The sequence below is a fragment of the Falco peregrinus genome, chromosome 1 (genome assembly GCF_023634155.1).
Source record: "Falco peregrinus isolate bFalPer1 chromosome 1, bFalPer1.pri, whole genome shotgun sequence".
NCBI lineage: Eukaryota > Metazoa > Chordata > Aves > Falconiformes > Falconidae > Falco > Falco peregrinus.
Window position 1 is genome coordinate 6,168,855 of NC_073721.1, and position 21,537 is coordinate 6,190,391.

Here is a 21,537-nt window from a genome sequence, read left to right on the forward strand (position 1 = left end):
GACAGGCTGACGAGCATCTTTCCTTGCACAGCCTGGGAAGGGCATAATGTTGGTTTATATTTATGAGTGCCATCAGGATGCTTTCAAGCTTCACAGCAACTGTTTCTGCTGTTCTTGCTCCCTGCAAGAAGCCTGTATATAAAGGGAGGGGGAACGGAGACTGCTCCTGAATTGCTGGCCCAAATTAAATGCCATTCTGAACAGTGGGTGAGACTTACCTGGGAAGAGGTGCTCAGTGTCAAAAATGATCTTTATTTTACCCTCTTAAAATTCATTCTGGCAGGATGTGGCTAGACTGGATAGTTTAGTGCAGAGGTACTTGAAGGGAACTCCTTTCCTACCAACCAGTATATCAAAAATATCTTAACCATAGAGACGTGCAGCTTCACTGTGAATAATTCGTCCAGGAATACTTCTTTGTAAGACTGTACAGGTATTTCTATAGGTAGAAAACACTCCCCAGACACAGGTGGTAATAATTTAAAAACAACAAAAAGAAGTATATGTCTGCTTTTTCTGTTTCCTTTCACCTTTACCAGACTGAGTATATTCTAAGGTGATAAAAACCATGAAGATGAACTTACATGGATGGGTTACCCTATACAGCTCTGAGAACTAACTCAGACTTTTTATCTTCATGATTCTAAAGCAGCATATACTGTGACAGTGTAAACTAGACTAAGCTCCCCATGTGAGCATTAAAGCAGCTAGCTGAGCTATTGCTAGCATGGACACAGAAGTAGGCAACCACTGAACTGGTTACACATTGTAACACCAGGACTTGGTGTGAATTCATGCCTCTTAATGAGTGAACTAAAGATTCTTTTGATTCTGTTTCAGACCAGTGCGAAACTCATAGTTTGATTTGACTTCAATATGAGCACAGGTGAGACTTGATGGATTTGACTGAATTTTGCCTTGAAAGCTGGTGTTGGTATTTTTTTTTTTTCCCTAAGCCAAGTAAAGGCATAGTAGAAATGTGTAAAATATTTGCTTCTGTGACTGTAAATATCCAATCTTGGGCTCTGGCCTTTGCAAACTGAACTGTGGGTTTGCGGTTTGGTGCATTTGCAGACCTCAGGCCATGCTAAGAAAAATTCAGCAAACACAGGCTGGGATTGTTGGCGTTGCTGGGAAGTCATCAGATCTCCCTCATCCCACCTCCTTCCTTCCTCCCTCGCAAGGTCTGAGCCTCCTGAAGGTATGTATGCATGGGAGCACTAGAAAGTGCAGGGAGGCTTTAAATGTGAGGAAGATTTTATTTGGGAGTCAATGATTTGGTTTGAGAACGAAGGGCTAAGCTCACACACTCATGTTCCTCTACAGCAGGAGTTAAAATCCTAGTGAAAAAACCGATTTGCTCTTAGCAGAAAAGCTAATCACTAAAATATTTCTTTTTTACTTCCACAACATGAGTCACACAGATGGAGCTGAGAAGCAGACTGCAACCTTCATCTGCCCATGGGGACTGTCCCCATCTAAGAAAGGCACGTTTCCTGCAGAGCATCTCACCGGCCCATCTACTGCGCGCCTCTGGCCACTGACAGAGGATGTCAAACATTACAAACTGGGGACCAGCTCTGGGTGAGCAAAGATCTAAAGTTTCAGTGCTCCAGGTACTAAACAGCCAGTGCATGACCAGCAGAGAAGTCCCTGCTTTGCTCTTGCCCATGCTGAAACCCAGAGTTCAGAAAAATGCAGCATAAAACTCGAGGGGGGGGGGGGGGGGGGGAGAGGTGTTTGGCTGGACACGGTGGGAAGGGGGGATGGGATGACGACCCTAACCCATTTCCTGAGATTCCCCTCATTCATCTACGTGAGGAAAGGATGATGTTAACAGCAAATCTCCTAAAAAGTTGTTTTGTTGTTTTTCTGCTTAGATAGAACTTGTGGGGTATGAACTTATATTTTCATATATATAAATTAAAATAGCCCTTTAAGAGTTCTGGTACCCAAAAGTAATCCTATAATAAGTCAAGCCCTCAAATTATTCATACCTTCAGTGGTCAACAGGTTCATAAAAGAGGCAACGAGGAAAATAAAAAGGGGAAAACTGAGGTGGAAGGTCATGAAGGGAAAGGAGACAACTGTGAGGAATTAAAGGTAGAGAACGGGTCTGAGAAATAAGGGGTGCTGGGATGAAGCTCTTCCTATTGTCCACATCCAGGAGTACGTGGCTGAATCGCAAGACTCCTATAGATAATTAAAGTGTTGGATGCACGGAAATACCTGCACCTTCCCATGGCAGCGAGCTTAGTTTGGTTCTGTTATTACTGTCTGTGAAGTAAACATGACCATAAAAAGGGAAAAGTCTTACCTTGCTTCATTTCTTTTATTCCCACCCAAAGTAATTTTATTCTTTATACTTTTTGTCACATACCAGTGGCCTTGCTTCCAACATTTTGACTTTGGCAAGAGGCAGCCTAGGTCTATAAAAAAGAACTCCAAGTGTCATGCACAATAAAAGACTGGGGTACAGTTTTCCAAATGTCTGATTTCAGTAAAATTTACTGAAAAGCAGGCAAAGAACTTATATCTAGAAATCGAGTCTCTGCTTGTAAAAGTCAGAGGTTAAATTCTTTTTTTAAAAAAGCTCTCGCATGCATCCCTCAGGCATGCCCTATCCTTGCTTAAATATTTGAGAGGGGGAAAAGTATCTGGATAGGCGAGAACATTTCCATAGTCGTATGTTAGAATTCTACAGCACAAAATTAAATTACTTCACTTTTTTAAATAACATTTCTAATTTTCACTTATCAAGTATTATGAGCTGTAATACAAGTTTTTAAAGGCAAAAGGAAAAGTGAAATAACAGCAACAAAAGGCACGTCCCAGTGTGTATTTATTTTACTTTGTAATTCAAGTCAGTCCAATTGTGCTGCAGGGTATTTAGTTTATGCAATGCTGAAGTTTGAAAACTACACCCAGAATTATTTTTGGATCGTATTTAGTGAGATATATAACACAGGAATGATTGATTTATTTGCGTGTTTTGAGGTTTTGTATTTTTCTCAGCGTGTGCCTAAATTCTGATGCAGGCAGAACCATACTCATAGCAAAGCAAGAGAAACAGTATCTAACTTCTATTTTCTAATGTGAAGACTAAATTTTAAAAGTAAGCACCGACAGTTGTATGGTGAAAATACAAGTTTCTTTATTGACTTCCACAGGTCAGAGGAAAAGATCTGTAACTGCTTCCCTCGTCGCCCAGTGCACATTCATGGAATGGCTGCTCCTGGCGGGCGAAGGCTGGTTTCACCGTCCTATTAATTTTACTGTGGTAAGTACTGGTCTTCAGAGAAATGGAGTTCACTGCTTAATATTTAGTGGCCAGCTTAATTATATAGCTTCTGGTCTGAAAGAATGACATATTAGGACGTTCTCATTCCCTTTGCTGGGAACTGGGAACAAACCTCCACCATGTCTCCCAGCAGCGCGGTCAGAGCTGGGAATGTGCTGAACGCCTGAACGCAGCAGGCTTTTCCTGCTGTGTCCCGGTGCAACCAACAGCATGGTTTCGGGTGGCCTTTCAGATGTGCCCTGCCAGGGCTAATTCTGTTTATTGCCAAAGGCAATAATGCTCCTGACTCCCTCTGGAACATTTCAAAAGCCTCCTCTAGCTCAGAATAGAAACGACTTCCCCAGAGCTGTGCGAACGCAGGGATTAATTGCCTTTTAACTCCTGCTCATCCTGTGGAATTAATACCAAAATCACGCACTCTTGGTCGGCAGCCCAGAGATTCACAGATCTGGTTTGTTTCCTGCTGAGGAACCTCAATGGTGTTGCAGCCCAGAGGTAAAGCAGTCAGGGGGAATCGGTCACGCTGGGTGGGGGCTGAAGGCTGTGCACCCCACTGCACTCCCCGTGTACAGGGGATGGGAGGCAGCCTGTCTCCCTGAGCATCTCCCCCAGGCCTTTTGGGTCATGGCCCCAAGCAGAAAATGGGAAAATGAGGTCGCTCTACCACCTGTGCACCTTGCCTGTAAGCGCTGAGGAGGGCTGCTCGAGGTGCTGGTCAGCAGGGTGGTGCAGAGGCAGCTGCCCAGTCCCGCTGCCCACCAGCAGCAGAAACCCCAGACAGCAAACCCTTCAGCTGCACCCCATGGCACGAAGCAGTTGTGGAGGGCACAGGTTCTTCCAGAGCAGCTACCACCCAATTCAAAGCCACGTTAAGAGGTGCCTCATACTGCAATGAGCTCATGCTCCATTTCACGCCGGGGGCTGGAGAAGGGGCCGTGCGCTGAAGGGAAGCAGTGGAGCACACCTGTAAGCACCAAGCAGGCTGGGGCTTGCCTGACTGCCACGAGACCTTCCAGCCGTACAAAGTAAACCTGAGCACCACGCATGTTTTTAAGTGGGTAAACTATATCCCCATTTCTTGGTTTTAGACAATTCACTGTCTGTGCCACCCGTCATTTGGACAAAGGGATATTCTCATGACACCTAACCTCGCCACTGCGGGGAGCAGAAGCTTGTCCATTCATTTTGAGGAAGAAGCAACAGAAGCAATATAGGAGCAAATACTTCCATAACGAGCACTCCTTAAAAACGTAAGACTGACTTCTTTGTCCCTTTCCAAGTCAAACTTCCCTTTAGGCTTAATTCACAATCAAATGGGATCTAGCCTTTGCCACTAACGGGGCTCACTTTGCTCTGCTGTTGTTGACTATCTCCAAGGGCCGGCGTGCTTCTTGTTGGGTTGGTTTTTTTCCATGGTAAGACAGAGAAAGTGTTTCCCCTGTATTATTTCTCTAGATCAGGTTGGACTTCATTAAAAATACATAACTTTGCTAAATGGATAACTAAGGATACATGTCAGGATATAGGTAGCTGAATTAAGAGGTGTTACATCTGCTTTAATAGAAGAGAAATACCACAGAATGCAACAAAATTAGAAGAAAGCACAGTCATGAAAGATGTCCTGTAGTATTTATTTGTATAATAAGCATGCCTCTAATACATACTTCCATCATTTTTTTCCTGTAAAATAAGGTTTACAAACCCCACTAAATGGTGAGGAGGCAGACTACTCATGGACATTAGCTTTTACCTCCCATAATCCAAAGAAATGGAAATACGTGGAGTAGCATCTGACCTAAAAAAAATAGTACTTTTCTTTCTGAACTATCAAACTGAGTCATTTAACAAAATCCATACTCTCACCCAGTCCATCCAGATTGTAGTCCTGCAGCTTTTGTCAACAGCAAAATATTTTATTTTTCTTTCCAACAGTTGTATTAGTGTGTTCAATGGAATCACTGGAAAGAAAGAAATGTCTTTTACACTAGTCTGGAAGGTATGAGTATGAAACAGATCTTCATAAAGAATTAAATCTTTGAAATCAGAGCTTCACTTTGGCCATAACACTTATATAAGAAATGGCCACTTAAGAGCTAGGTTTTTGACACCATCATAAATAAATCTGTGGCTGAGGAACGCTACTGAGTCACAGGCAGAGCTGGAAAAAATATGGAATCTAGCCCTGTTTGTGTCTTGCTAATTTTATACACATCTATCCAGTGGCAGAATGATTGATGTCATCTGTTTTTGACTCATGTCATTTTAGCTCCAGGAATAACAAAATAGAAATGCTTCTATGATTTAGGGAGATTTGTTTGGTTATGCTATCAGCACTGTTTCTGTAATGGCAAAAGAAATGTTAGCATTAAAAATAATTACAAGGTTAAAAGAAACTCCATGACCTAAATTAGTGGATGCACTGTGTTATCTACAGAAGGAAGAACTGGGTGTGTTATGTACTGTGCTCAAGGCTAACTAAATTCCTTAGCTTTAGATAGTTTAGCATTAATTACCTGTAATTATTTTGGTCCTTTCATTGAGATTTATGTTGGTCTGAATCATCATTTAAAACCTAATTAGATCAGCTATTTCCTTTTCTCTTAGTCCTGTTCAATGATGAGTTTGTTCTCATTTTCTTCATATTTGGATATTAACCTTTTAAATGTTTGCAAAAATCTCTGGAGAAGAGGAATTTGCATGAAACAAAGTGACATGACTGGCTGCAGTTCACTGATTTCTGAGACATTTTATGTGCTCAAGTGACTAGATTTTCCAAAGTATTTAGAGTTCTTGCTTGATGCCCAGCCTTACAGCTCCCTAGTATCCTCAGTTCAATCCTCATGTCAGAGCAAAAAATGATGGCTATTATAATTGCAGGACTAATACTAATTAATAGCTGTCACGGTTGTAAAGGGAATTTTGACTGCACAACTAAAGGATTCTCTCTTTGTCTTTTTTTCTATATATGTATACAAATACATTTAAAATTCATTTCTATGCTTCACTTTCAACAAGGAGAGAAGACTTGCTCTCTGTGAATTCCTTTTGTAGCTGTTTTCAGGCTGCGGGGTATTTATTCACTTCCTCTGACAATGAATCTGTAGAAACTCCAACAAAACCGAAGAAGCTGCACCTGTGTGAAACTGGTTTCAACACTACACCTACTGTGTAGCTTGAAGTAAAATGTACACATTTTCAGAATCCCACAGAACCCAAATATTTGCTTTAAATGGATGTGAGCGAGGTCACGGCAACACCTGTGGGATCCTCGGCCTGAGTTCATCACTGCTTTTTTAAATTCTTCTTGTATGATCCATGAAAGTTAGGAAGTAACAAAAACTCTTGAAGATGCAAGCAGTGAAAAAGATTTGTAAAACAAGAACAAACGTTGACGTTTGGAATCCAGAACTTGGTCTTATTAAAAAGCATAATAGGGGCTCACATAGACATAAAATTTTAATGCCTTCAGGTTCTCTATATGCAAGAATGTGAGTATACAGGTAATTGTCTCTTAAATTAAAGTCCTCCTCATAATCATGAAATGCTTTTAGTAATTTTAAGGCACTCTCCTCAAACTTTTAAATTTGTTCTTAAATTACAGCACCTTTTGCACCAGAATTGTATAGTGTACACTAATTACTGATCCTGACTTACTGCTTTAGTGCGCCTCATTCCCCTGTAGCTGTGTCTACTTCCACATAACCATGCCCTTTTCCACCCCTGTGCTATGCATATGCAAAGTGTGTTTTAATTCCCAGCAACCCCTCAGCACGTGCAGTTTCAGTTCTGAATTCTACCCCAAGGAACAAGGGGCTGTGCTCTGCAGAGCTAGTGAAGGCGTGAAACACAAACCCTCCGCTGCTACCAAAGCATTATCAGGCACACAGAATTCAACAGGAATATGCACAGAATAGATATATGTATTTTTTTCTTCCAAGCAGTGCAATAAAAGCGGATTATTTAACAGAAAAAAATACCATAATACTGTTTTGTGGAGGAAAACAGGTAGTCTTCAATTTAAATGCATTTCCAATTCTTGTAGCCGGCTTATAGATGTAGGTGGGGGAGCTTAAAACATTTAATGGAACTTTCTGATGATTTTCCTAGCTAATATCTAAGGAGAAGCAAAGTGAATTTTAGAATCTTATGCTGCATTTTTTTAAAGCTGTTCACAGATGTAATTTTGAAGTATGAAAATACATTATTAATTCTGTTAATTGCGTGAAATGTTGTCTGTTAAAGTAATTGGGGAGTAAATTGTTTTAGCTGGAAGTCAATGTCATGCAGCCAAACCACCAGATTCTAGAGGCAAATATCAAAATCCAATTTAAAGAGCAATGGCTTGTGTCACATCAAATCATATTCACATAAGCAGGAATAAGAGGTTTTAAGCTGCTCATATATTTTGTATCGTAAGAAACTACCTGATGGTGCAGAGGAAGAGAGTGTGGATTTACAGAGGATGATGACAAAATGTCTGCTCTAGCCCCAGTCCTCCACATATTCTAAAGTCTGAATTTGTTCCAAATTCCCAGTCCTATCTAATTTATCTCTTGCTGCTCAGTAGATGAGCGTTGTCATGCGGCAAGTCCACAGGAGTCACTGCAGTTTCACCAGGGATCACTTTCTCCCATTAAGTGTCAGCGTTGTTGGTTACCAGACACAGGAATGAATACAGGGGCGCACGCTACAGACCTGAGACATCATCTGCTCTGCAACGCATGTTTATTTCTGGCAAGCTGTGACACAGCCTGAGCTATGTGTATTTCATGCATACAGGTGGATGGAGTGAACGTTCATGAGGGCATAGGCAATAGTGTCTATTTTGCTAGAGCTATCCTCTGAAATTCCTTGTGTTTTCTTCTTAAAAAAAAAAAAAATGCATTAGAGTTGTTTTCCTTTTCAATGGTCGCTGACAGTGCACCGCGCGTTAAGCACAAAGGGACGAGAGCTCTGTGTTGTCAGCCAAAACCTGAACTGATGGAAATCAATATTCAGCAGATCAACATCTGTTTACATCAGCTGAGAATTGAGAGCAACACTGTAAAGTGAGTAGTGTATGCTGAATATGAAATGAGCTTCCTGCAGATACTGGGGCTGAGGAGAATACTGAGCTGGTTTTCCAATGTTAACACTAACTACTACATTTTTTTTTTTCTCAACAGATTGGATTGACTGGGACAGTGGGGTGAGCTCAGCCCCCCGGTAGAATCCTGTAATACAATTTCTTGTGTAACTGCTAACATATAATCTTACAGGTAATTATAGTTTAGGAGCATTTTACTTAAGGAAACAATAATTAGTGCTGTAATGGTTAGAATAAGGTTTGAAGGCTTTATGCACAGCCAGTAGCTGATAATCAGTGCAATGTCTAGAAATCATAGGGATGTGAGACATGAATAGATTTATTTTTCCTGTTGCATGTCCAAACAAGGGGAAAAAAAAAAAAAAGACAATGTAATTCATGCTTTTACGCTCATGGAAGAAGGAGAGGAGGGAGGGAATTGCAAATACACCTTGCTAAAGTGTCCCACTGTTGGATTGCACAGATGATCAAGAATAGCTCATTCACGTCCAGTGAAGTCTTTCTTTATTTGGCCCAGACCCTGAGCTCCATGAGGAACCACCTTCCAAAACAAGGTATGTATATCCATAGTTTTGTCACTCAATAGAAATGTTCCCTTTCCTGGGCTACCTTCTATATTGAAAAAAGTGGACAACTGTTATCATCTTAGACTACATTATCAGCTAGAGATCAAAAAATCTCCTTTCCAATGGCACATGAGATACGTAAGATGTGAGTCATTACACCAAATTTCAATTAGCTTGAAGTGAAGCTAACCCAGTGTAAGCCTATGGCCATCCCTTAGCTTCTTTGTCTAAGGCAAAAGGGCAAAGGCACTTCCAGAGGGCAATTTTCCCTTTTTTTCCCCCAAAAGATTTATCTTTGACTGCAATCACTAGGTTGTTTGAGAGGCCTACCTATGATATAGCAAAAATGAGATCTTAGTCCAAACGTAGTTTTGATGAAGACAAGTGGCAATATTAGGGGAAAATGATAAGCAACAGAGCTGAGGCCCAGGGCAAAGGGGGAGGCTTACTAGGCACGGCTCCGAAGCTCAGATGAAGGTTGGGGTTTACATTTCATTTACCAAGGCACCCTTAAAAGAGATAAGCTATTCATTCCACCCGTTATAAGGATACTGTGCATGTGTGTTGTGGGTCCATATTAACAAGTAACTGCTTTTCAAGGCAAACTTATTGAAAAAAAGTTATTTGACATTCCTTCTTATGTGCCGACACATAAGTTGAAGGGTTTGGGGTTTGTTTTTCCTGTCAACAAGTGAAGACATCACTAAAGAAAGGAAATAATTTCTTCTGCCTTGGGATTTAGCGGTTTTCACTTTACAAACAAAGCAAGCTGAACCTGAGTCTTGGGCAGGTGAAGAATTCTGGTAAAGAGGACCTTCACAGAGACATAGGACTGGATCAGGCATTCATCAATTTGATCACGCGGTTCCTGCAGAAGCGTACCAGCTGCTGCAGAGGAAAGCACAGGAAGCCTTACAGAAGGCAATTATGAAATAACTTGCTGACAGGAATAAATTCTTACTATCGCCCATTAATTAGAGGTTATCTTATGTCCTGGAAGCATGAAGACTTACATCCTTTCCAAAAAGACTGTCATGCTATTTATCATTTTTGATCTTCACTAGCTTTTAAACTGCATCTTAGAACATATTTCTTGGTTCAGCTTTCAAGTTTTACTGGCACAAAATGAACAGTGTTTATTTACAATGAAGACATAAACTCTTTTGTATAAATCAAACCAAATTCTCACAAATTATTGCTAAGGATAACAAAACTGAGTCATCTGGCACCAAAAAATAAGCAGAGCTTTGAGGATTTCCCTCATAAATTCAGCAGAACATAATCACGTTTTGTAACAATGAATTATAACAAACAAGATGAGTTTTCCCACTTTAAAAATCTGCTGTTAATTATTGACTGGATCAAGCTTCTCTCCACTTATCTGACCTTCTGTCAAATGTGTTTGGGAAGTTTCCATCTCTGTAGTTATGCCTGTCCCTCTCTGACACATGGTGCTAGGGCACACACTCAAGCTTACGTCTGACAAGTAGAAATATAAACGAGATGATTGTAGCCCTGAAGCTGGAGACTGCAGACATGTAGCGGTGGTGAGAAACACCCAGCCAGAGTCCCTTACAAGGTTTAAATATAACCGTATGTCACCCGAGGCGATTAAAACCAGCTTGCTGTTTCCCTCAGTGCTAGACACTGCTAACACTTCTACTGGTTTTGCAACCGATTTTTAAAACAGCGTGGCAGCGTAAAAGGCTTATGATGGTAGAGGCAAGGATGAGACCATGCAGCTGCCTTTTGGCCACCAGCACTCCCAGTTCGATGTGGTACTGGCCACCCTGCTGCCAAGTGAAGGGGCTGTGGGTGAGGAAAGGGGCCCGGAGGCTGACCATGCTCCTCTTCATCTCCCTTCATCTCCCCCTAACTCCAAATGGGTTGTGTTTTCGTTGGTTTATGCTGGTTTTGGCTGGTGGTATTCAGTATTGCCCTTGCTGCTGAAGCCACCCTCATGCAAACCTAGCATGCAGCCACTGGATTCAGCTGGGGCTGGAGAAGTCCTGACCTGCCTCTGCAGCTGCTGGCTGGGGTGGAAGGACCCCCTCGGCTCCCCTCCGCCTGGAGCAGCCTTGGCTAAGACGCCACAAACTAGGTTTGTTTTCACTTCAGAGACCCCTTATACCAGAAGGGGTCTGATCCACCCTCGTACGCTGTGAAACCTGCCCGGCTGCCTGTGGCTCAAATCCAAGAATGGTTTTACATCTCCTGTCATGTACCTCAACTGCTGCCCTTTCAAAGCATACAAATATTGCCTTTGTTTCCGTGACAGACACCGTCCTGCCCACACCTCTCAACGCTCCTGGGGTGGTTTCTGAGAATTTTTTTTTATTCTGCTGGAACTCCCTGCCACATCTGTTACTGAACAGAAACCCGAAAGGAAATCAGCTTTCACCTGTCAGGCGCCATGTGCGTATGACCTTCCCTTTTCCATCACTTTCCATTAGTGTCTTTCATCGTTTCAAGGGCTTTTTCCCATTTACTTCTTTTTCTACCTGTTCCTTTGGGAAGTGCCGTTTTCCTTTATAGCTACAGCCCCTTTGCTTGTCATGTTTACTGCATCAACCCTACACATAACGCCGGCTCCTCTTTGTCCTTGGGAAGTGCATCCCTTGGCTGTGGGAAGAGGTCTCCCCATCTGCGTTCCAGTGGTGGCCTTCCTACGAGAAGGGTTACCTCTGGCATCCACTGCTGCTCACCAGCCCAGCTCTGCAGAACCGTCTTTTGTGCAACAGCTGTTTGGCTCGCAACACTCCACCGTTTTCCCCACCCTACTGACCCAGTGCTACAGAACAGCGCCGGCTTGCAAAAAAACCAGATGGATGGAGTAGAAAGATGGGAGCTTTTTTTTATGTGACCCCGAAGACCCAGAATTCAAGCAGATTTGGCAGATACTGTATATACTCTATAGCAAGAAAAATCCCTAAATGCAAGGCAGAGGATTTCAGATGGAAGAAGCTTAAGCACAAGTTGTGTACTCCACACAACGGTTGCGCAGCAGTTGTTCTGCATTACAGCTTAGATTTACATACTTCCCAAAAGTCCCCAGTGTAAATAAACTGTAAGTCTATACTACTTACATGCATAAAAACACACAGCACTTAAAAAACAGCCGATGCGTCTACCATAAATACACAAAGAATTAAGCAACAGCACATGATCAGAGGCCAACTGCTAATGTGGAAGATCGATATTGCTTGAAGCTATGAATCATTCAGGTTTGATTCTTCTCAGACTTACATCAGAATGCTATTATTACGACCAGAACTGGGTGAAGTAATTTCTAATTTTATCCATGCAATGTATTTTTATAGATCTAAAAGTACAGGAAGAAATCTTGCCCCACAGAACTTGATCCAAGGTTGGCCATTGACTTCCATAGAACTAAATGTTCACCCACAGGATTTTCTTTCCTTTTCTGGCCTCCGTTGCAGTTCAGGGCTTAACAAAATACAGAGAAGCTCAGAAAATAACCATTTTATTTTGAGCACCAGTAAGGGATCAGTCTCGTGGAAATTTGGAAGCCTAAGATTACTGGGGATAGAGAGTTTTCAGGGGGCTGCCCTCAGATGGCTCACACCATCATGGTGTTGCTTTTGCAAAAACTCTTTCTTTGGAGGTTTTTGAAAGTGTGTCTTCATAGTACATGCACTGTTAGGTACTTTCCAGAGGAATATTTACGTTCATGACCCAACTTGGAAAACATTTCTTAGACGCAGTGCTGGTTTCCAGCGAGGTTCTGCCTGGCTCGTTTTGGTTTCCATGAAACAAAAAGAGCTCGTGACTGGCCCACGGTGATTCAGATCCTCATCTGGTGTGAGATGCCGGCAGCCTCCAGGCACTCCATCCTCCCATCTGACCACATAACCACATGTCCTCCTAAGTATAAAACTCTGAATTTTTCTGCTTTGTTCAGTTTTCTACATGCATAGGCCATGGTTGTTACACCTTACAGGTTATGTTACGATCATACACATAACCTGAGTGTTGTTCCAGCTCTGCTTCTTTCTTTGTTGTTTTCTATCTGGGTGAAGCCAGCAACACTTTAATTTCAACTAAATGTTTTTCTTCATGCAAATAGCATCAAGATTTGGCCCAATTCACGTTTTTTGTTTTATCCAGTAGTTAGGGTATCTAGTATAATTCTTTATATATCCACGCCCTAGTTACACGTTTTAACATTGACGTTTAACAGTCCCAGTCAGACGCTGTTTTGTGAGGACACAAAAATGAGTTTTTATTATTTTAATCATCATTTTAGTGCTTACTTTCATTTGACCCTTATCGGCTTCCATCCAGAAAGTTTACTCCCGCATAGTTAAAGATATAAACATGCACCCACACACTTATCTCTGTGTTCATACACATCCACACAAATAAAAATTTCCAAACATTTTGGGTGGTGGTGAACTGCTGCCTCTATGAAACAGGTGTGTGGACAACATGGCCCTCCACAGGCTCACCTGAGGAAGTGGTGGCCAGCAGAAGTGATGACACTGACTGTTGGACACTTGGTACCAGAAACTATCGTGAGGAAAACCGTAGTCTAGAGTTGAGAGGATCTGCAGGGTAATGTTATAGGTGTCCTGTGGACCTTCAATTATGACCATATTCCTGGATTAGTTTTTCATGTACGCAGCAGAAAGATGTACTTCTGAGGACTGCTTCTGGTTTAAGTAAATAAGAAATCTTATTTCTTATTTTGAAACGATGTGGCCCACAAAAGGTGCCTCAGAGAATAATGACCAGGAAGTTCAAGTGTTAATAAGCTTTCACGTTAACCGTTTACAAGTGTAAAACTTGCCTGTGGCAGGTCATCTTTCATTTTTCAAAGTTGTCAATTCTGTGCACAAAAATAGATTAACTGAAATGCTCGGGATCTATTTTTTTATAGACACTTTGCTCCCAATACAAAGCACCATTAAAGATCTTGCAGTAACGTTTAGCAGTGTCGTGAAGTGCTGGAGCTTGGAAAAGAGCTTCTTGGGACCTTCCCATGTAACAAAGGGCAACGCTGCTGGCTGCAACTGGGAAGGTAAAAGGGATTTTCTGACTTTCCAACCAGCTTGTGTTTGTGGGTTATGGGTTCACTCTGACAGATTATGACCCTCCAAGGTATTCATGCCCCTAAGCCTCCTTGGTGTTAGACCTCTAATGTTAGGCATTAAAGAACTCTGATCACTACTTCTTAACGCCATGATTCTGTGTACCCAGGTCTCTGCCTGCCTGTCCCTTCAAACCCACAGAAAGACAAGCACTGTCTGACACTCATACAGCTGCAGCAGGGGGGCTGGGGAGGAACTGCAACCCAGACTGATCTCCAGCATGGCTGTTGGTCATGACTTACAACTAGGAGATATGGTCTAAGTCTCATCTACCATGAACAGAAGAACGCTAATGCTCTATTTTTTAAAATAACAATTTGATATTTTTTTTCCTGATTAATTTTTGAAAGACAGTGACAGCCACGGTGCTTTTTTAATAAGCAGGATAATGTATCAGCATGTGCTGGACATAATCTGGGAATGTTTCCCTCCTGGAGGCCTCATGGGATGGGGTGGGGACCGTGTGCCTTTGGGGACCCACTGGAGCGGATGGCGTGCCAGGCTGCTTGGCAGGGTCAGGGCTGAGGCAATTCTGGGTTTGCAGGAAGGCTCAAAACCAGGGGAAACTTTAAAGCCAGAAAGTGACAGCCGCGTGTAGCTGAGAGGCAGGCCTCTGAGGTGAGGCAATAAATGATTAGTGGTTTCCATGATCTCACCTTTTGACTTCGCTGCCCTATTTAGCCTCTGTGACTGTTTACATGGAGCTAGCCCTTAGAAACCTACTCAAAGTGAGACAAGAAGTGTGTGCCCTGATTAAGAACCAGTCTTTCACATCTTTTTTTAATGCTTTTGGGGCTCTCACTGAATTTCCTCTCCTCTGTTTTATCCAGAAGGCTATACCTGCAAGAGGTAAAGCCACCAGCCCTGATACCAAAAAGGGGAAGGAAATTTACCCTTCACCAACTCACACCATGGTTTTAAGGAAACTCACTTTCCTGACTATAGGCAAGGCCCTGCTCATGCGGGAGGGCTTCCCTAAGCAGTGAACATGAAGGATGAATATTTTTTTCTATTTTCACTAAAACTCCCAAGTATGTTTTTTTAATAGCACATACTAAAAATGTTGGTGGAATAAACTCGGAATCAGGATTTGCCAAATTTCACATAGATGTATTTACCAAATTTCACAGCAGAAAATTACATGTCCAAAGTCTGGAGCCTCCAAAGCCAAGTTAGGTTTCCAGTTGTCTAATTTTTCTAGGTATTTGGTTTCTGCCAGTGAAGTTTTCAAAGCAACTATGTCCTTGTTTCTGCACAGAAACTGAGCCTTAACATCACTGAGAAGACTGGTACCTATCTCAGCCTTAAGCCACGCTGGGCTTCATGGAATTCCCTGCCTGTTGATCCCAGGTAGGTTTGCTTAAAACATCCATTTTTACAACTGAAAAAATCCTTCTTTCATGTGCAATCAGATACAAAAATAGGCCATCTGAAAGCAGCTGAAAGTCATACTGTCACTGCAAGTGAAAATGCTGGCACTTTCCTCAGGAATGTAATGACTCAAGTCCCTAAGTAAGACAAAACCAAATAAATAATAACAAACCTGGGACACCTAAATTCTAAAGCAGTGCTTCCAAACTGGTATTTAAGTCATTGCCTATAGACCACTGATTAAAGTACTCACCTATAATGTAAAACTCCAAGGATATATTTTCCTTTGGTTGGGGTGACTCAACTCTTACCTCCCACAACTGTGCTCTAACCCCAACCGCTAAAATATATGGGTTTCTGAAGTGGGGAATTTCTCATGTTAAAGGTATTTCACTTTGCATGGAGTAACTAAATAGTCCTTGGGCAACTGAGAGTATTTGGGAACTGTGCTTTAGCCTGTGTTTAAGGATATTAAGCTTCCTTGGCAGGTTGGCTGTCCCATACAGCATAGACTAGAAAGTGGGTTGTAGGTGTTGCCAACAGAAGAAGGTGCTTTTCTATTTCTTGACCAGGTATTTCAGCCACAAGCCCCATACTGGGCTTTTTAATTGGTTGATTAAGAAAGCCTGCTGGGAGTAAGTGAGCTGCCCCAGGCAGCTTGTGTGAAGAAGAGAGTTTGCTCTGGCTTCAACCAGCTGTGAGGGAGCAGACCCCAGCCCTCTTGCGGTATGATGCTGCTCTCCAGCTCCCAGTCCCGATGTCTGAATTGTTTCTACCAACTGCCTGGACCATTTTGCCTTTTTGGATTCAGTGGCCACCAGCAGTGTCTCATGTCCATTGCAACCCAATGCTATGGTCCTACCCTGTTGTGTACTCCCTCTATGGGTACCCTGGCCATCTCTGATACCATCCTGGTACAAGAGCATCCCACAATTGCACACCCCAGGCCACTGTTGACCCAGATCTCATCTGTTCTCGTTTGATAACAGCATCACCTTGTACCTGGGAGAGTCTATGACACTTTCTAGGCCCCTTAGTTATCCTTTGGGAGCTGCATATTCTCCGTGGGCTGCTAGCTGAAGAGCCCTGCCTGTGCTGCAACGCAAATGATGACCTCTTCTTTTTGGAAAGAACGTTACCATGACTGCCAAACTAAGTGTGGTGTTTGTATGTATTGGGCACAGTATGAGCACATGTAACTAACTAGTCATCTTACAGTACCGGACTGGTAGATGCCTTAGTTTCTGAACCTCAAATGGATTGAAGGATAAAGATATGCTCTGTTTTCTCTGTTCAGGCCTTAGGGCATGTTTGGGAGCAAAGCACTGAACACCAGGCAAAGTCAGTCACCTCAGACCTCAGTGGTGCCAATATGGATTACATGTCACTCTCTCTCTCTTTTTTTTTTTTTTTTTCTGGATGGCTCTTGAACTGTCATGGCTGATGCCTCCCAAGTTTACTTTCAGACTCTTTATTCAAATGTTGAATCTGCTCTCATGGCTGACTTTGGCTGTGATTTTGAGTGAATGCCATGGTAATGTTAAGGTTGTCCTGAAAATCAGATGTTAGAATGAGGAGGCTGAGTCTTCCCAAGAACGTTTGTGCTATGCCAACCAACCGTTGTGATAATACTTGCCAAAGATTTTAACCAGCTCAGCTCTTTGATTTCCTATTTTCTTCAAAGCTTTTAAACCATCCTTGTTCTTAATACTTTTTGTTCATAAAGCCCTGTGGGAACCCTACAATACCCCTGCCCTGGGCAGGACTGCTAACAGCAGGGTTAATCTAAAAGTTTTCTTTTTAATGTGACTTTTCTGGCCCCAGCTCATGCATACAGTTGCCCACGCATTTGCTAATGTGAACAGATGCTTTGCAAATATCTTTGAGAGGAAGGTCAGTTCTGTATTTCAAAAGTTCACAAGTCAAGCTGCACTGAAAGGCCTCTTTAACTTCAACCTTAAGCATCCTTAGCATATCGTTAGGAAGATTAGCAAAGCCTTTAGCACCCCACTGGATTTCCTTATGTATGGAAAGGCCTGGCAGATCAAAGGAAGCATTACTTCAAATAGCTGGTGACTTATCTTGTGCTTACCCTAGCACCACTGACCTCTCAATCATCATATTTTCTTCCAGTAGGAATTGCTTTTAAGGACAACAGTCTATCCTCCAAGAGCCTTGTTTTGACCTTTCCAGCTTTTCCTTACTAAAACGTGCAATTAAGACAAGCGGCAAACCAAATACTTGGTAAATAAAATGTGTTCAAAATAGAAAAGAATTGCAAGTCATAGTTACCACTTAGTTCTGCTAATGAAGTGACTAAGAATGTGAGTAAAGTCATGTTTATTGTTTATAGATTTGCCTTGTACTTGGCAGAAAGTCTTCACAAACACTGAGGTCAATGATATTTGACCTTCTTTGGCATTTTCCGCCTAGGAAAAGACTTTAGTGAATGGCTAAAGAGGGCTGAAAGGTTAGCCCTTGTTCCGCAGTGGCATCCATGTGGGGGTGTGTATGGACCTTTACACCCACACAGAGACCTAGATATGTCAGCTAAGTGTTTTCCAGCTGCAAGGCCCACCCACATGGATTGGTTGCAAGCGTAGGTGCCTGATTCATGAACAAGCTGTTTATAAAACCATATTATTCATCAGCTTAGGGTATTAATCACTTTATATTTAAATTTCCTTCAGGGGCTTGTTATTTATTCTGTAGGTGTGTTTTAGCATGTTTTAATATGAAATTCACTTTAATTTAATCAGCCATAAAATATTTTCAGGTTTATTACTTAGACTTAAAGCTGAATTGAGATATATACGCAATAACCAAGAAATGTGGTTTTGTAAACAAGGTATTTGACCTTTACCTTTTTCAAAATTACAGTGTTGGCAACTGATGCTTAAATGAATCATCTGAAGAATTAAAGATCAGATATATAATTGTTACTCCAACATATCTATTTCGGTTGAGCGTCAGCTGCCATTTCCATCGTAAGTCCCATTTTCATGGCTATAAAATTTGATGTTTTCCATTTTATGGGGCTTGAACTTTGCTTAGTACTCTTAACAAATAAGCATGGCAATTCAAAGTTAAACCACTGTGTAGTCAGAGCTGGTTCAAAAAGTGTCATTTAACAATAAAAGAATAAGATTTGTGTTGCAAGAGTTTTGTACAGATGGCGAAAATAACCACGATAAAATTATGTTTAAGATCAGTTCAGTTTGAATTTAATGACTGTGACATTTTAACAGCATTTTAAACTAACTCTTTTGTTACTTCCATTCCATTTCTTTTTTCATTAACTTTCAAACACTACACTATTCCAACAGCTGGAATATGTATCATCTACTACGTATCGTCAATCCCTCATCCTTAGACAGACAGGGTATGTAAACAGTCTAATATTAATTAGCTGCAATTAAAATCAGTATCAGACAAAGAAAACATAGAGTTTTTACGCAGCGGTCCAGAATCTTTTGAGTCGGGACCTGAGATATTTTTAAGAAATGTGAACGATGTAGTCCCAAATTCTGTCACATTTAACTCAGTGATAGCTGTCTTCTAACCCTGACTTTGACAGAGAAAGGGACCCTTCATACTCTGCTGTCGTGTAGAGATTAGATTTGTCAAAACTCCAGTGACATACAAAAGCCTAGAAAGAAATTCATTAAACCCTGTTGTTTTCCAGAGGATAAATTTCAGCTATTAAAGTCTATTGGTCTAAGAGGACTTGTGTGTAATAAGGGAAAAGTTAGTTGCTATATGAGAATTTTATCTATGTGTCACTGTTGCTCTGAGAAGCACAAGTCAGAATTCAAGCTGACAGACCTGTGAGGGTGCTGCGTACCAAAGCTGATGAGATGGTTATCAGACCATCTGAAAGTAGAAGCTCTTATTTTTGCCACATATGCTAACAGGGAATGTCACACCACCTATCAGTCCTGCTGCCTGCTGTCACAGCAGCATGTGCAGCCTTTGGGACAGGATTCATAATGCAGGAGCCCTGGGCCGTCAGTGGGAGAGCTCAGAAATGTCTCCTGTACACAAGCACATATGTATAATATGAAGCAATATTTATCCTCTCACTTTACATGTGTAGTGGTGGTAGGAAGGCAAAGATGGACTGCAGAACCGATCCTGTTTTAGTGATGAAAGGGATGTGTATTTGTCACAACTAGGTCAGTGGGCTGGAGAACCACACCATCACTGGTCTGAGAGCTGAGGAGCAAGCGTAAAGTCATAAATCAAAAGATGATATAAAAAAGTAACAAAAAGACAAACTAGCTAAGAATGAAGGGGGACTTACTGGAGTGAAATGTACCATCTCTAAGCTGATGCTAGCCTTGTTCCTCAAACTTTCTCTCCAAAACACAAAACCTCTTCTCTTTATGTTGTTCAGCAGGAATGACACTTTCCTCTTCTGCATGTCTCAGTGGTGGGTCTGTTACTGGTTATTGCTGCATGCAACAGAGCCAGTCTCACACAGGCCAGGGTAAGGATTGGCTTTGTAAAGGTGCCTTATGGCTCTGCTGGCTTAAATGAGAAGAGAATCAGTCTCCCATGATCTGATGGGACCCTTGATGTCACTACCTATGTATGGGTATTTGCAACTGTGTGAGACACGTTGCAGGAAAAGTTACCCACAAAAGAGATACAGATGCGCCTAAAATACAATCATCCAATTCAGCGTTTCTTGTAACAACCGTGGAAAAGACCATGAATCTTTAAGGGGTATGTCTGCTCCCCTCTGAAGGAGACACCACTGTTCATCATCACATAAACTGTTAAGGGGCTTGTTGCAGCAGCGGTCCATTGTTCTCTGTCTTATTTCACTGCTAAGGAATTCTTTCTCATTGTTTCCATCAGGACGTTTTAGAAAGGTTGATACTCTTTGCTGGCTGCTTGTACTCTAACACCAGGGAGGGAAGAAGTCCCCTCACTCCATGCACTGACCTGGGAGTCACGGCATGTAGGGTGCTGTCATCTGTTTTGTCACAGGCTTGGGTGAGTTATTTAGGCTTTCTGTGCATCCTTTATTCTGCATGATGAAAGGTGTGGTATAATATTTATCTACATAAAAATTTATTATTAATTGTGATGTGCCAGAAAGTGTACCAGGTACCTTACAGTACTAGGGGAGATCCGTCGCTCAGCTGGGCATGTGTGAAAGCCGCCACTGTGATAACTCACATTTTAGGACGAGGAGGAGGGATGTTCTGGGTGGAGAGAGGTAGCTGGGATGTGCCACGCATCAGTGACCCACTTAATGCTTTCAGGTATTGTTACAAGTCAAAGTGAAGTTGAAAGATTGCTATACACTGCCTTTGGGACTGGGCGTCAGCCCTGAGGATCAGGGAGTGCAGGATGTAGCACAGACCCACTTTCACCTCTCTGTGCTGGAGGTTACGTGACACACTTGCAATACCATGGCACCCTGATTTCTGATCCTCCCACACCAGGGCTTCTGACATGGCCCCACTGATTAGTCTGGCCCACTAGTTTACAAGAAAATTTTCTTGCACTCGCTAGAAAATAAAGGATTACCACACTGAATGTTAATGTCCCCTGGGAAGATCTGTAGATGTGATACGGTTCAACATGAATCCCATTTTCCACAAGTACTTCCTAAGGGTTAACTCTATTTTAATAATTCAGTAAAAAAAACCCCCAAAAAATCAAAGAAAGGGAAAGAAAAACAGATATCTCTTTTCTCTTTATATCCAAGAGTTACTAAATACACAGTCAAAGCCCAGGTAAACTTTGTAAGATAAGGTTAAGAAGTATATGACATATTTATGAAAAATCAGTAGTATTAGACTGAACACAGCTTTAGCCAAAGGATGCTGCCAGGGTTTGATTATTTTCTTACATTTCCCTTCTTCTTGGCTTAATTCACAAGTGCTGGCTGTTTTTTTCTTTTTCCCCTGAGGGTGCACTCATAAGTGCCTGGGCATGGCAGATGATAGCTGATCCCAGCCAAATGTAACATCACTGGCATCTAAGGACAAGGTCTTCCTATCATGCTCCCAAGTTTTTACCTGTTCACCTGGTATATAGTTGTAGTCTGCTGGCATCACTTTGGCTGCAGATAAGAGACTCTGGAGG

The 21,537-nt window shown here is 41.9% G+C and overlaps 3 long non-coding RNA genes across 3 annotated transcripts; all 3 read left to right on the top strand.

Moving 5' to 3' along the window:
* Positions 1-646: 646 nt before the first annotated feature.
* LOC114013912 (uncharacterized) lies at positions 647-6,242 on the top strand. Its single transcript, XR_003557171.2, has 4 exons — positions 647-1,584; positions 3,171-3,280; positions 4,390-4,551; positions 5,234-6,242. It is a non-coding gene; the product is annotated as an uncharacterized LOC114013912 (long non-coding RNA).
* Positions 6,243-6,879: 637 nt separating this feature from the next.
* LOC114013917 (uncharacterized) lies at positions 6,880-8,935 on the top strand. The gene is made up of 3 exons (XR_003557180.2): positions 6,880-8,349; positions 8,467-8,559; positions 8,851-8,935. It is a non-coding gene; the product is annotated as an uncharacterized LOC114013917 (long non-coding RNA).
* Positions 8,936-13,869: 4,934 nt separating this feature from the next.
* Positions 13,870-18,561, top strand: LOC129785061 (uncharacterized). The gene is made up of 3 exons (XR_008748556.1): positions 13,870-13,994; positions 15,323-15,414; positions 18,316-18,561. It is a non-coding gene; the product is annotated as an uncharacterized LOC129785061 (long non-coding RNA).
* Positions 18,562-21,537: the final 2,976 nt, after the last annotated feature.